We start from the raw sequence: 14,814 nt of genomic DNA, 5'->3' as shown, positions 1-14,814 counted from the left end.
ATTTTATCATATTTCTTCTGCCACTCATCTTACTGTCATTGTAGATGGTAGAGTTGCAACAAACAACATATTCTTTTAATCAGACTACAATAATAATATAAGACTTTACATATTAAAATAGTGCATTATAAGACACATTAGTGTCAGTTTTCCTTATGCCACATTTTACATCTACTATCTTAACATAATTTTAGAAAAAATTAAATGAATTATTTTCCAATTTTGAGAAAATGATACAGTAAAACCTAGATATGAATTTTCTTAGCAAATTACACCTACGAATACATAAATCTAGCCAATAACACCAATGCGCGATACAAATCATTTCTTTATGCTGAGCATTTAACTTCTATCAAGTACCTTATTGAAGTATTGAATGCAGTAAAATAGTGGAATTCAAAAAGAAATTAAATCAAGATGGGGAGACAGAGACAATAAGTGTATTGACATTTTTAACTGATGGTTAAAATATATCAGTGAAAGACCAAATTTTCAGGGCATACTGTGTGCTCCAGTGGCGCAATCGGTCAGCGCGCGGTACTTATAAGACAGTATCTGTTGAGCAATGCCGAGGTTGTGAGTTCAAGCCTCACCTGGAGCAGGAATATTTAGCTTTTTTTCATTTAATGATATCATCAGTCATTGATCATCTGCTCTCGGAACATTTTTTATATGTAAGGATATTATGAAAAAGTAAAGCAAGAACATGAAATGCAAAGCAGACAGTAAGCCCCAGTGGCCTAATGGATAAGGCACTGGCCTCCTAAGCCAGGGATTGTGGGTTCAAGTCCCATCTGGAGTGTTTGTATTTATATCAACCATCTCAGCATTAGGGGTGGTTCTTTTAGCCTTGCTTCACCTGGATGCTGGATTTGCACAACAGTCCTGTTGAGTTGTGCTTGTTAATTGTTGCCACAGTAGCTACAAAATGACATTTATCATGATAACATTGTGGATTAGTGTCCTTAAAACGTTTTTCTATAATTGAGGACCAAGGTTTAAAGACTCATCTTGGATGCATATTCCTTTGTTGCTCATTAGTCTTCACAAAAAAATGATTATTTTTTCAATTCTTGTGATTTTGTTCTTACAAGAAATCTCCATTTACCTCAACATTTCTGTAGAGTTTGTCTTGCAAATAAGTACCAGAGTGGCTGAAATATGACATTATCTAAGGCAATTGCTGATGGGAATCTTGAAGTCCTTTCTTGCATGTTGGAAGAATGGTATTTTTGATTTTATCATATTTCTTCTGCCACTCATCTTACTGTCATTGTAGATGGTAGAGTTGCAACAAACAACATATTCTTTTAATCAGACTACAATAATAATATAAGACTTTACATATTAAAATAGTGCATTATAAGACACATTAGTGTCAGTTTTCCTTATGCCACATTTTACATCTACTATCTTAACATAATTTTAGAAAAAATTAAATGAATTATTTTCCAATTTTGAGAAAATGATACAGTAAAACCTAGATATGAATTTTCTTAGCAAATTACACCTACGAATACATAAATCTAGCCAATAACACCAATGCGCGATACAAATCATTTCTTTATGCTGAGCATTTAACTTCTATCAAGTACCTTATTGAAGTATTGAATGCAGTAAAATAGTGGAATTCAAAAAGAAATTAAATCAAGATGGGGAGACAGAGACAATAAGTGTATTGACATTTTTAACTGATGGTTAAAATATATCAGTGAAAGACCAAATTTTCAGGGCATACTGTGTGCTCCAGTGGCGCAATCGGTCAGCGCGCGGTACTTATAAGACAGTATCTGTTGAGCAATGCCGAGGTTGTGAGTTCAAGCCTCACCTGGAGCAGGAATATTTAGCTTTTTTTCATTTAATGATATCATCAGTCATTGATCATCTGCTCTCGGAACATTTTTTATATGTAAGGATATTATGAAAAAGTAAAGCAAGAACATGAAATGCAAAGCAGACAGTAAGCCCCAGTGGCCTAATGGATAAGGCACTGGCCTCCTAAGCCAGGGATTGTGGGTTCAAGTCCCATCTGGAGTGTTTGTATTTATATCAACCATCTCAGCATTAGGGGTGGTTCTTTTAGCCTTGCTTCACCTGGATGCTGGATTTGCACAACAGTCCTGTTGAGTTGTGCTTGTTAATTGTTGCCACAGTAGCTACAAAATGACATTTATCATGATAACATTGTGGATTAGTGTCCTTAAAACGTTTTTCTATAATTGAGGACCAAGGTTTAAAGACTCATCTTGGATGCATATTCCTTTGTTGCTCATTAGTCTTCACAAAAAAATGATTATTTTTTCAATTCTTGTGATTTTGTTCTTACAAGAAATCTCCATTTACCTCAACATTTCTGTAGAGTTTGTCTTGCAAATAAGTACCAGAGTGGCTGAAATATGACATTATCTAAGGCAATTGCTGATGGGAATCTTGAAGTCCTTTCTTGCATGTTGGAAGAATGGTATTTTTGATTTTATCATATTTCTTCTGCCACTCATCTTACTGTCATTGTAGATGGTAGAGTTGCAAAAAACAACATATTCTTTTAATCAGACTACAATAATGATATAAGACTTTACATATTAAAATAGTGCATTATAAGACACATTAGTGTCAGTTTTCCTTATGCCACATTTTATATCTACTATCTTAACAACATTTTAGAAAAAATTAAATGAATTATTTTCCAATTTTGAGAAAATGATACAGTAAAACCTAGATATGAATTTTCTTAGCAAATTACACCTACAAATACATAAATCTAGCCAATAACACCAATGCGGGATACAAATTATTTCTTTATGCTGAGCATTTAACTTCTATCAAGTACCTTATTGAAGTATTGAATGCAGTAAAATAGTGGAATTCAAAAAGAAATTAAATCAAGTTGTGGAGACAGAGACAATAAGTGTATTGACATTTTTAACTAATGGTAAAATTTATCAGTGAAAGGCCAAATTTTCAGGGCATACTGTGTGCTCCAGTGGCGCAATCGGTCAGCGCGCGGTACTTATAAGACCGTATCTGTTGAGCAATGCCGAGGTTGTGAGTTCAAGCCTCACCTGGCGCAGGAATATTTAGCTTTTTTTTCTTTTAATGATATCATCAGTCATTGATCATCTGCTGTTGGAACATTTTTTATATATGTAAGGATATTATGAAAAAGTAAACCAAGAACATGAAATGAAAAGTAGACAGTAAGCCCCAGTGGCCTAATGGATAAGGCACTGGCCTCCTAAGCCAGGGATTGTGGGTTCAAGTCCCATCTGGGGTGTTTGTATTTATATCAACCATCTCAGCATTAGGGGTGGTTCTTTTAGCCTTGCTTCACATGGATGCTGGATTTGCACAACAGTCCTGTTGAGTTGTGCTTGTTAATTGTTGCCACAGTAGCTACAAAATGACATTTATCATGATAACATTGTGGATTAGTGTCCTTAAAACATTTTTCTATAATTGAGGACCAAGGTTTAAAGACTCATCTTGGATGCATATTCCTTTGTTGCTCATTAGTCTTCAGAAAAAAATGATTCTTTTTTCAATGCTTGTGATTTTGTTCTTACAAGAAATCTCCATTTACCTCAACATTTCTGTAGAGTTTGTCTTGCAAATAAGTACCAGAGTGGCTGAAATATGACATTATCTAAGGCAATTGCTGATGGGAATCTTGAAGTCCTTTCTTGCATGTTGGAAGAATGGCATTTTTTATTTTATCATATTTCTTCTGCCACTCATCTTACTGTCATTGTAGATGGTAGAGTTGCAACAAACAACATATTCTTTTAATCAGACTACAATAATGATATAAGACATTACATATTAAAATAGTGCATTATAAGACACATTAGTGTCAGTTTTCCTTATGCCACATTTTATATCTACTATCTTAACATCATTTTAGAAAAAATTAAATGAATTATTTTCCAATTTTGAGAAAATGATACAGTAAAACCTAGATATGAATTTCCTTAGCAAATTACACCTACGAATACATAAATCTAGCCAATAACACCAATGCGCAATACAAATCATTTCTTTATGCTGAGCATTTAACTTCTATCAAGTACCTTATTGAAGTATTGAATGCAGTAAAATAGTGGAATTCAAAAAGAAATTAAATCAAGATGGGGAGACAGAGACAATAAGTGTATTGACATTTTTAACTGATGGTTAAAATATATCAGTGAAAGGCCAAATTTTCAGGGCATACTGTGTGCTTCAGTGGCGCAATCGGTCAGCGTGCGGTATTTATAAGACAGTATCTGTGGAGCAATGCCGAGGTTGTGAGTTCAAGCCTCACTTGGAGCAGGAATATTTAGCTTTTTTTTCTTTTAATGATATCATCAGTCATTGATCATCTGCTCTCGGAACATTTTTTATATGTAAGGATATTATAAAAAAGTAAAGCAAGAACATGAAATGCAAAGCAGACAGTAAGCCCCAGTGGCCTAATGGATAAGGCACTGGCCTCTTAAGCCAGGGATTGTGGGTTCAAGTCCCATCTGGGGTGTTTGTATTTATATCAACCATCTCAGCATTAGGGGTGGTTCTTTTAGCCTTGCTTCACCTGGATGCTGGATTTGCACAACAGTCCTGTTGAGTTGTGCTTGTTAATTGTTGCCACAGTAGCTACAAAATGACATTTATCATGATAACATTGTGGATTAGTGTCCTTAAAACGTTTTTCTATAATTGAGGACCAAGGTTTAAAGACCCATCTTGGATGCATATTCCTTTGTTGCTCATTAGTCTTCACAAAAAATGATTCTTTTTTCAATGCTTGTGATTTTGTTCTTACAAGAAATCTCCATTTACCTCAACATTTCTGTAGAGTTTGTCTTGCAAATAAGTACCAGAGTGGCTGAAATATGACATTATCTAAGGCAGGCTTGTCCAACCTGCGGCCCTCCAGATGTGCTAAAAATACACATCCCAGCATGCCTTGCCACAATTTGGCTATTAGGGAATGCTAGAATGATGGCAATGCATGCTGGGATGTGTAGTTTTAGCACATCTGGAGGGCCGCAGGTTGGACAAGCCTGATCTAAGGCAATTGCTGATGGGAATCTTGAAGTCCTTTACTGCATGTTGGAAGAATGGTATTTTTGATTTTATCATATTTCTTCTGCCACTCATCTTACTGTCATTGTAGATGGTAGAGTTGCAACAAACAACATATTCTTTTAATCAGACTACAATAATGATATAAGACTTTACATATTAAAATAGTGCATTATAAGACACATTAGTGTCAGTTTTCCTTATGCCACATTTTATATCTACTATCTTAACATAATTTTAGAAAAAATTAAATGAATTATTTTCCAATTTTGAGAAAATGATACAGTAAAACCTAGATATGAATTTCCTTAGCAAATTACACCTACGAATACATAAATCTAGCCAATAACACCAATGCGCGATACAAATCATTTCTTTATGCTGAGCATTTAACTTCTATCAAGTACCTTATTGAAGTATTGAATGCAGTAAAATAGTGGAATTCAAAAACAAATTAAATCAAGATGGGGAGACAGAGACAATAAGTGTATTGACATTTTTAACTGATGGTTAAAATATATCAGTGAAAGGCCAAATTTTCAGGGCATACTGTGTGCTCCAGTGGCGCAATCGGTCAGCGCGCGGTACTTATAAGACAGTATCTGTTGAGCAATGCCGAGGTTGTGAGTTCAATCCTCACTTGGAGCAGGAATATTTAGCTTTTTTTTCTTTTATTGATATCATCAGTCATTGATCATCTGCTCTCGGAACATTTTTTATATGTAAGGATATTATGAAAAAGTAAAGCAAGAACATGAAATGCAAAGCAGACAGTAAGCCCCAGTGGCCTAATGGATAAGGCACTGGCTTCCTAAGCCTGTGATTGTGGGTTCAAGTCCAATCTGGGGTATTTGTATTTATATCAACCATCTCAGCATTAGGGGTGGTTCTTTTAGCCTTGCTTCACCTGGATGCTGGATTTGCACAACATTCCTGTTGAGTTGTGCTTGTTAATTGTTGCCACAGTAGCTACAAAATGACATTTATCATGATAACATTGTGAATTAGTGTCCTTAAAACGTTTTTCTATAATTGAGGGCTGTTAGGAGTGGTTACTTTAACCTACCTCCTGAGGTGGACTCTAACCTACCTCTGGATAGGGAGTTGGACTTTAACCAATCTTCCTTTATCCCTTCTTCCTCAATTTGGTGGCCCCCCTTAGAGCTCCGTGAGTGTTAACCCTGTATATGCTGATCAGAAAAGAAGACCATCATGTATGCAAGGTACAACACTGATTTATTGTTTACACATACAGCATATTTATACAGTATAGCATGCATGGGCTTGACAAGAGATGATTGGATGATACAGGGGTGTAGCAGGGAGGAGTTCCAGTTACTGTCTAGGGGATATATGTTATTATTATACAAGGACATGGGAGAACAGACAGTTTTTGTAGAAAACATGTGAAATACATCTTACAGGAAATAACCTTGAGCAACGCAGCCTTGAGCAGCAGCAGACTGTCACAAAGCAGAATAGAAACATGTAATTTTCCACTCACTATAAGGCATTTGAGACAAGATGGAGAACAGCATACAAAATGGTGCATAAATCCTTTCAATCCCCTCTTAGAATCATAATTTATTTAAATTATTTGATTCTCACGTGTGCTTCTCCTTTTAATACGCTGTTCCCTCACATATGTAGCATAGTCATCGGGTGTAGGGGTTTCGGAGGAAAGATCAATATACATAATAGCAACAGGTGTTGTGGTACCTATATATTTGGAAACTATTCTCCTGCCTAGTGGAAAAATACAGTAAGCAACGATTATGATGAACAGAAGTACAGTAAGTGTAATGATACCTAGTTGAGTTAAGGCATGTTTCCAGTTGCTCATCCAGCCGAACCAAGCAGCCCAGGGGTCAGTGACACCTGAGTTTTCCTTGAGCTCTCGGGATAAGTCTTCTAATTTTTTAATGGCTAGTGTGACTTTGCCATTGGGACCTGTATTGTCAGGAATGAAGGTGCAACATCCTGCAACTGTGTTTATGTATACACATGTACCACCTTTCTCGGCCAAGATCATATCCAGGGCCATGCGATTCTGGAATGTCATCTGTGATGTGGCCTCCAGTTGTTCTGCAATACCTTTCAAGGCATCCTTTGTATCATTAACAAATCTCTGTTGATTATAATACATATAGTTTATCCATGCAACATTCTTATTGATTGTAACCTGGGGCAGCAGAGATTCAAAGCCAGCAGCTACTTCATCTCGGGCCTTGAACTCGTCTGGGACACCCCGGGGTACACCAATAGTATCAATGTATACGTGTGGGTCAAAGCTTTCCAGTGGGGTACTTCTCTTTTGTCTAGGGTGTGGGTCAGGTAGGGGTGAAGGTGTTTCAATGGCTGTTGGCAAAATATGGATAGGCATAATGATTTTTGAGAGAGCACATTCGCCTCTCCATACACTGTCAAGCTTTGCTCTAATTTTCATGTCCCCACAAATGAAATAAATGTCACCAAGGGATTTCTTCATGATGGGTAAGGTTACATACCTGCGGATGGCACAGTAACCATCCGGGAATGTTTTCAGATCTACCCCCTTAGTGACATTAGAACAGTAACAAGTTCAGTTGCCTGGATATATGGTGATTGTGTTACCTGGATTGGTGTTTTTTTCTAAGATGGGGTAGTTCTTCTTCCATAACTCACATTCATTATCTTTAGTTTTATTGCCAGTGTATAAGGTAAAAAAACATTCATCCTCTGATTCTGGTATGTTAAGGGGGACGGTACCAAGGTGGGGTCTGGACTTAGCACATACATAACAGTCAGTTCGGTTAGTCTGTCGTGCATTGTATTTCATCCATTCTAACCAAAAATTCACATCAGCTAAACCTGTCTCTATGGACATGGTGTCCTCATATGTGGGATTACTGATAGCAACCATATCTTTAAAGGTACTTATGTGTGGTTTGAATGGGGATAATGGCTGGGGCCTGGCGGGGGATGGTGGCTTACGGAGGGAAAGGTATTCCTGATTGTTAAACATATCTTTGAGATAGAATTGTTGTCTATCACTGGCATATCCACCTCCCCACCATACCCCTAGAACATACATTCCAGCATCACTGGGGCTGGGATTTTCAATATTTATAGTGCAATAATAGTCATATCTACCGTTATCCTTAGTGATAGTCATCCTAGAAAGTAATGGCTTACCATACTTGTCCTTTCGATCAATAGCCAAGGTGGGTTTGTATGCCCAGTCGATACCTGAATTCCACCCCACTGCTCCCCAATAATTGCAGTTATTTCCCCAATAATAATCATCTGTGACACAAATATATACATTTTTAGTCTGGCTGAGAGCTGATTTGGATGGCATGGACCACATGTTACTAGGTATGACCGTATCATAGTTTATTCGGTAAGTGGCCACGCGAGTGGTAGATGAATTGTACCAAAGGGTAAGCACATCATCCTGACTGGTAATATCCACTTCTGCGGTACAAAAATTATAAAGAACAAGAGCGAGTAAAGTCAGCAGAGCTAAGATAGGGGGAATCATTTCCTTCAAGGGTCCTCTCGGCCTCAGTAGGAATTCCGTTTTCCTCGATGTCTGGATCCCCTACCGGCAATTCTTCTCCTCGTAGGAGGTCAGAGTTATTAACTCCCGTTAGTACCTCACTGGTCCGGTCTGTGTCAATCTCAGGATCGGTGTCGACCTCTGTGTCGAAAGTAGTTGGAGTAGGGATTTTCTTCACTCTGGATGCGTGGATCCACGTTGGGTTGTCATCGGTGAGCACAGCAGTTCTTGTCACAGCGACCACCTCTGTCTCAGGACCGTAGGAGAAATCACCTGGATTCTTGTTGCGTGGAAGGACTTTAACCACAACTCTGTCTCCGACTTGGAATGGATGTGTAGGTTTCTGTGGATGACAAGGATTTTTAAGTACAACTTCATGTTCAATTTCGTCTAGTCTGTGTATTAAAGTCCTTACATATTCTTCTCTGATTACTTCTAAATCTCCTGCTTGTGTGACTAGTGGTTTCCTTGCCCAGGGGGTGGGGAAGGGGCGTCCCATTAGTATTTCAAAAGGGGAGTAACCTAGAGTCTTTTGTGGCGTCATTCTTATTTCAGCTAACACAATAGGAAGGACTTGTTTCCATTTTGTGAAGGTGCCCCCAGTAGCCTTTCTCAATTTATCCTTCAAAGTGCGGTTCATGCGTTCGACAATAGCTGAACTCTGTGGGTGGTACGGAATGTGGAATTTCCAATCTATTTGGAGGGCTTTAACTAGTTCAGCAGTGACTTTGGCAGTAAAAGCAGAACCTTTATCACTATTGATTTGTAGCGGGCATCCCCAGCGCGGAATGATCTCCTGCGTGAGAATGCGGGCTACAGTTTTTGCATCTTCGGACTTTGTTGGATATGCCTCCGCCCAGCGTGAGAACATATCAACTATAACCAAAGCGTATTCCTGTTTCCCTGTACCTGGTATATGGGTAAAATCAATCTGCAGGTGAGTAAACGGAGTGGTGGGGTATTCAAGATGTTGGTGTTTTGCTTTATTGGGATTGTTAGGGTTGTTTCTAAGACACACAATACATCTACTAACATATTGGGTGACAAGTTCTTTTGCATTTGTGATGTAAAAATCATTGGTGAGGAGCAGTGTTGTCGTGACTTTGCTGTGGTGACCTACTCCGTGATAGTGTGCTATGAACAGTGAGGCACTTGTTTGGGGGATACAGGGTTTCCCCTCTTTGCAGATTAATCCAGTCCGTGGATTCTTCTGCAGAATTGGGTATGTCCAATCTGATAAATCAGAGTTAGAGGCAGTTGCCTGTAATTCTGTAAGTAAGTATGTGTCTTCTAGTGACGGTGGTGACATTATGGTAAGTGTGAGGTTGTATGTGGATGTGGCAGCAGCTTGTTTTGCAGCAGTGTCAGCGAGGGCATTGCCCCGTGAGATATCATCTTTTCCACCAGTATGTGCTTTGCAATGGAGAATGGCAATGTGTGAGGGCAATGTGATTGCGTGCAATAAGTCAGCAATAAGTTGGGCATGTGAGATGCCTTTTCCATCAGCGCCTGTGAAACCTCGGCGCTGCCAAATCATGCCGTGGTCGTGAACAACGCCATAAGCAAATTTGGAGTCTGTGTAAATGTTGACAGGTTTTCCTGTGTACAAGTGACAAGCTCTGGTGAGAGCGATTAGCTCAGCAGCCTGTGCTGATTGCAGAGGAACTGCTTTTGCTTCAAGGACAGTTTGAGGAAGTTTAACTACTGCGTAGCCTGTCTGGTATGTTTTGTCATTTGGTCGACTGCAGGAGCCGTCGACAAAAATTATGTCGGCGTCGGGTATGGGTACAGCCGACATGTCACTTCTGGGTGAAGTTTCTGAGTCGATTGTCAGAGAACAGTCATGTGGGGGAGGTGCTTCGTCATCAGGTCCTTTTAAGCCTAAAAGGGCATTAAGTATGGGCACAGGTCCTTCTGTATTTGTAGCATATTTGATAACAAGTGATGGGTTACCTAGTAAGAGTACCTCATAACCACTAAGTCTTTGGGCCGACATGTGTTGCGTATGTAAGCCTTTTAAGATGGACAGGACGTTGTGGGTAGTGTGAAGGATGGTGTTGTGTCCTAAAGTGAGTGTGGCAGCCATTTCAACAACCATTGCACAGGCAGCCAGCGCTCGAAGACAAGCAGGCATTCCTTGTACAGTGACCGGCATTACCTTTGAAAAGAATGCGACAGGGCGCATTTTGCCTCCATGACCTTGGGTGAGCACGCCCGCCACAGTTTTACAAGTGTCCCTTGCAAACAAATGAAATGGCAAAACATAGTTGGGGAGACCAAGCGCGGGACTTTTAACTAACATTGCTTTGAGCTTTTCATATGCAGAAAACATTTCATTTGACCATTGTATGACTTTGGGTTTGTCTTTGAGTGTGCACTGTCTCAAGATATTATCGTAATAGGAACAATCAGAAATCCACTGTCTGCAGTAGTTTACCATACCCAAGAAAGACAGCATATCCTTCTGGGTAGCTGGGGTGACCAGGCCCAGTACAGACTGTATGCGTTGTGGACTGATTTTCCTTTCTCCCTCAGAGAGCACAAAACCCAAGTAATTGACATGCTTTTGACACCATTGCATTTTTGTTCTGGACACTTTATGTCCACATTCACATAACCAGTTCAATAGTGATATACCATCTTCCCGGCTGGCTTCCTCCGTTGGACTACAGAGTAGCAGATCATCTGCATACTGTAGCAGGACTGAACCACAGGGGGGGTGCCAGGGTGCCAAGGTGGCTTGGAGGACTATGCTATAGACCACTGGGGAGTCAATATAGCCTTGTGGTAAACGACACCAAGTCATTTGTTTACCTTCAAAAGAGAAAGCAAAAAGTAATTGGGTCTCTGCGTCAATCGGAATACTGAAAAACGCATTCTTCAGATCGGCAACTGTGAAAAATGCTGCGTCTGCAGGGATGGCTGAAATGAGTGTGTTAATGTCTGGCACTATTGGTGCAATTGGGACTATGAGGTCATTTACCTTCCTCAAGTCCTGTACAAATCTAATACTTCCATCAGCCTTAGCGACCGGGTTGATGGGTGTGCAGTATGGTGAGATCACATATCTCAGTATGCCTTGTTCTAAAAACTCCTGTATCATTGGTCTAAGACCGTCAATTTTCTCTTTTGATAAAAGGTATTGTTTGCTGTATACGTGACTAGAGTCTGGCTTGAGTTTGGCTTTGTATGGTGTACAGGGTATGAGGCCTGTGTCATAGGGACCCTTGGCCCAAATTTCTGCATTGATTTTGTCAATTGAGGTATCAAGTGAATCTTGGGACATTAGGAAGTGTGGTGAAGTGACGTGAAGTCCACTTCCTTTGGGTGAGGGTGTAATGGAGATGTGGAATTTGTTGAAAAGATCCCTTCCCAACAAGTTGACAGGGCATTCTGAAATAACCCTGAACTGATGTTCTCCTAAGTAATGTCCGTTCATGGACCGTATGGTCAGTTCGTCAGTCAGATAAGTGTCAGTGGGTATCCCATTGATTCCCATTGAAGGAGTAGTCTTTTGTAATTCACCATCATAGTGTAATGAACACAGGACACTGGTTGTGGCACCGCTATCTACCAAAAAGGGTAGCTTCTTTCCATTAACATATAAAGTGATAAGGGGTGCGTCTTCCCAGTGTGTGGTGAATTGTACAAAAGATAGGACATCCTCCTTCGGGCCCCGTCACAAGGTGGGGTCGGACCAATCAACTCTAAAACGTACATGTTCTTGGACGGGTGTGGGGCCACGTGCTGCTCTGGGTGGCCCTTGTGTGAAAGATGGTTGCTGAGACCTGTGTGTGCCTGGTGGATGTCGATATGGTTGTTGTGGTCTTTGGGGTGGGAATGGGCATTCCCTAGCCCAGTGTGTGTCTTGGCCACAATTGTAACATGTTGTGTCTTTTGCTATTGTGCCAGTGTTATTATCTCTGTTGTAAAGAGGGGCCCGATGGTGTTGGTGTGGTGGGCCTTGTGGTGGTCTGAAGGGTTTCTTTTGACCATATTGGGGTGCCCTACTCTGTCTATTTGATGGGCCCCTGTTGTCTTGTTGATAACTGTGTGTTGTGACAATTGTCTTTTTCATGTCAAAACATCCAGCTGCCTCCTTTTCATACAAATGAGTCTCAAATTCTTGGAGGGTGTCTGAAGTCCAGGAAGAGACACTTTGTTTAACTGGCGTGGAAATGGAGGGGTGTAGGTTATTGATAAAGGTGGAAATGAGTAAGGGGAATATTTCAAGAAATAGTCCCGCTTCCTCAGTCCAGCATCTTTTAAATCTCTTCCAAAATTCAGTGACTGATTCAGTGGGTTTTTGTTTACACGCCACTGCGACAGGCAATGAGGACCTCATTTTGAAGATCTTGGTCATCCCTGCTTCTATTTCTGTCCACATTGTGGCTATTGCCTTTGAATTATTTAAGGGGTAGTTTGCTGTTCCTACCGTGGTTGTAATGTTTTTGAAACTTTTGATCTTATCCCAATCCTACGCATGGTGATGGTCGATTACATTATCGACAATCAGTTTTATGTCATCATGGGTGTAATTTCTGCCTACACATGCTTTCTTCAGATAGGCAATGGTTCCTGCCGCGGTTACAGAGGGTTTTGGGCAGTGTTTAATGATCCTATTTAGGTCTTCTATGTCAATTGGTTTAACAAGTAATTGGTCACCAATTGTCATGAAGGGACAGTATTCAGTTGTTGTGCCATCATAGGTGGCACCAGATTTTGTTGTCTTCGGGCCAAGTTCTGTAGTAACTAATGATTTGTCTGCTGATACTCTGGTGCTTTTTGCTAAAGGTCCCTTCTCTTCTCCCTCTAACAAAGGCATATCCTCGGTATTAGTTTCCTTTTTATCATCTAATTTAAGATCTGGTTTGGGTGGAGGTGCGGTAGGATGTAGAACATGGTGACCCACGGCCATCAGTTCTGTATCCGTGAGGGAAGGGTATACTGGACTGTAAGGTGGAGGTGAAAGGACTTTAAGTTCCTTATTGATACGAGTCTCCTCTATTTTATGGAGTTTTGCAGTGACGTCTCTAATTTTCTTTTGTTTCTTTGTCAAATTGGTGTCATGCCAGAAAGGTGCAATAATAAGCCATTGTTCACCTCCTGCACGCATGTATTTCATATCCCAGGTGGGATCTCCTGTATACCAGGGGAAGGCTTCTTTGTCCCCAAGACAAAGACCTTTTATCATTTGCATAAAGAAAGGATAATTAGAGCCGTCTCTAGGGAAGGGGTTGGGACTACATTTTTCCGACCAACCTGCCAGGTTATCTACCCAGGGGTCAATTAGGAAATAGTCTGTAGAAGAATTACGGGCTACATATTCCTTACAAGTTTCATTGGGTAAGGGTGGTGGATAGGAAATTATTTTATTTTTACTAATTTTTGAACCCATGTTTAGTTTATGTCCTTTTATGTTTGTGTGAGAACTTTCTTCACCTTTTAATTTGTTCCTGATGTTCAGGGTTTTGACTAAAGTCAAGGAAATAGAGTAGTTGACTACCTTCAGGTAACTTGTGGATCTGGTCTAAAGTTTCAGGACAGATAATAGGATATGTGAAAAGGTTAATTGGTATATCTGTTAAGAAAAATGGGTATGTCTGATCAATGTATTTTTCAATAAGTCCTGTATCCAAATGACAACCCAATATAATAACGGATTCTAAAACGGTGCCATTAGATGATGTCTTTGTTGTGAGTTTAAATCTTGTGGGTTCTCTAATGACAGATGTCAATTTGGGCCAATAATCGTCTCTGTCGGGGTTATGGTACCAGAGGACGATACTACATTTACAATTTAAACAAGTACCTATGTATGGATGTCTGGGGTGTGACATAGACGTAGATGAAGTATGAGAATGGATGAAATATGAGAGCGTGAAAAATTCTTAGTATCCAGACCAGGGGCGCCGTTTCAGTAAGGCAGGAGTGTACCTACAGCAGCAGACTGAAAGGGTTGGTCTTTATCTGAATACTGTGTGAATTATGTATTCACTTTATACATCTCATAAAAATTAATGTTTATGATTGGTTAGTTATAACCACAGACTGTCTACGTGACAGTGGATAGAGTCAAGTGGTTTTATCCTGAAAACTGCATATGAAGCCTCACGTTGCGTTACCCCAAAGAGAGGGGAGCATATAGTCCGCAAGTCTATTGGCATACAGTAATCAATGAGACAAGAGAGAGAAAGAGTTAGTGTGCGTCA

The 14,814-nt window shown here is 39.8% G+C and overlaps 8 non-coding genes across 8 annotated transcripts; all 8 read left to right on the top strand.

Moving 5' to 3' along the window:
* Positions 1 to 508: 508 nt before the first annotated feature.
* On the top strand, positions 509 to 601 carry TRNAI-UAU (transfer RNA isoleucine (anticodon UAU)). The gene is given in 2 exon segments: positions 509 to 546; positions 566 to 601. It is a non-coding gene; the product is annotated as a tRNA-Ile (tRNA).
* Positions 602 to 729: 128 nt separating this feature from the next.
* Positions 730 to 802, top strand: TRNAR-CCU (transfer RNA arginine (anticodon CCU)). The gene has a single exon. It is a non-coding gene; the product is annotated as a tRNA-Arg (tRNA).
* Positions 803 to 1,743: 941 nt separating this feature from the next.
* On the top strand, positions 1,744 to 1,836 carry TRNAI-UAU (transfer RNA isoleucine (anticodon UAU)). Its single transcript is given in 2 exon segments — positions 1,744 to 1,781; positions 1,801 to 1,836. It is a non-coding gene; the product is annotated as a tRNA-Ile (tRNA).
* A 128-nt stretch (positions 1,837 to 1,964) lies between these two features.
* On the top strand, positions 1,965 to 2,037 carry TRNAR-CCU (transfer RNA arginine (anticodon CCU)). Its single transcript has one exon. It is a non-coding gene; the product is annotated as a tRNA-Arg (tRNA).
* A 940-nt stretch (positions 2,038 to 2,977) lies between these two features.
* On the top strand, positions 2,978 to 3,070 carry TRNAI-UAU (transfer RNA isoleucine (anticodon UAU)). The gene is given in 2 exon segments: positions 2,978 to 3,015; positions 3,035 to 3,070. It is a non-coding gene; the product is annotated as a tRNA-Ile (tRNA).
* A 131-nt stretch (positions 3,071 to 3,201) lies between these two features.
* TRNAR-CCU (transfer RNA arginine (anticodon CCU)) lies at positions 3,202 to 3,274 on the top strand. The gene has a single exon. It is a non-coding gene; the product is annotated as a tRNA-Arg (tRNA).
* Positions 3,275 to 4,215: 941 nt separating this feature from the next.
* TRNAI-UAU (transfer RNA isoleucine (anticodon UAU)) lies at positions 4,216 to 4,308 on the top strand. Its single transcript is given in 2 exon segments — positions 4,216 to 4,253; positions 4,273 to 4,308. It is a non-coding gene; the product is annotated as a tRNA-Ile (tRNA).
* A 1,308-nt stretch (positions 4,309 to 5,616) lies between these two features.
* On the top strand, positions 5,617 to 5,709 carry TRNAI-UAU (transfer RNA isoleucine (anticodon UAU)). The gene is given in 2 exon segments: positions 5,617 to 5,654; positions 5,674 to 5,709. It is a non-coding gene; the product is annotated as a tRNA-Ile (tRNA).
* Positions 5,710 to 14,814: the final 9,105 nt, after the last annotated feature.

Source organism: Crinia signifera, chromosome 5 (genome assembly GCF_055691185.1).
Source record: "Crinia signifera chromosome 5, ASM5569118v1, whole genome shotgun sequence".
NCBI classification, from domain to species: Eukaryota; Metazoa; Chordata; class Amphibia; order Anura; family Myobatrachidae; genus Crinia; species Crinia signifera.
This window is presented reverse-complemented; position numbering and strand designations above follow the sequence as displayed.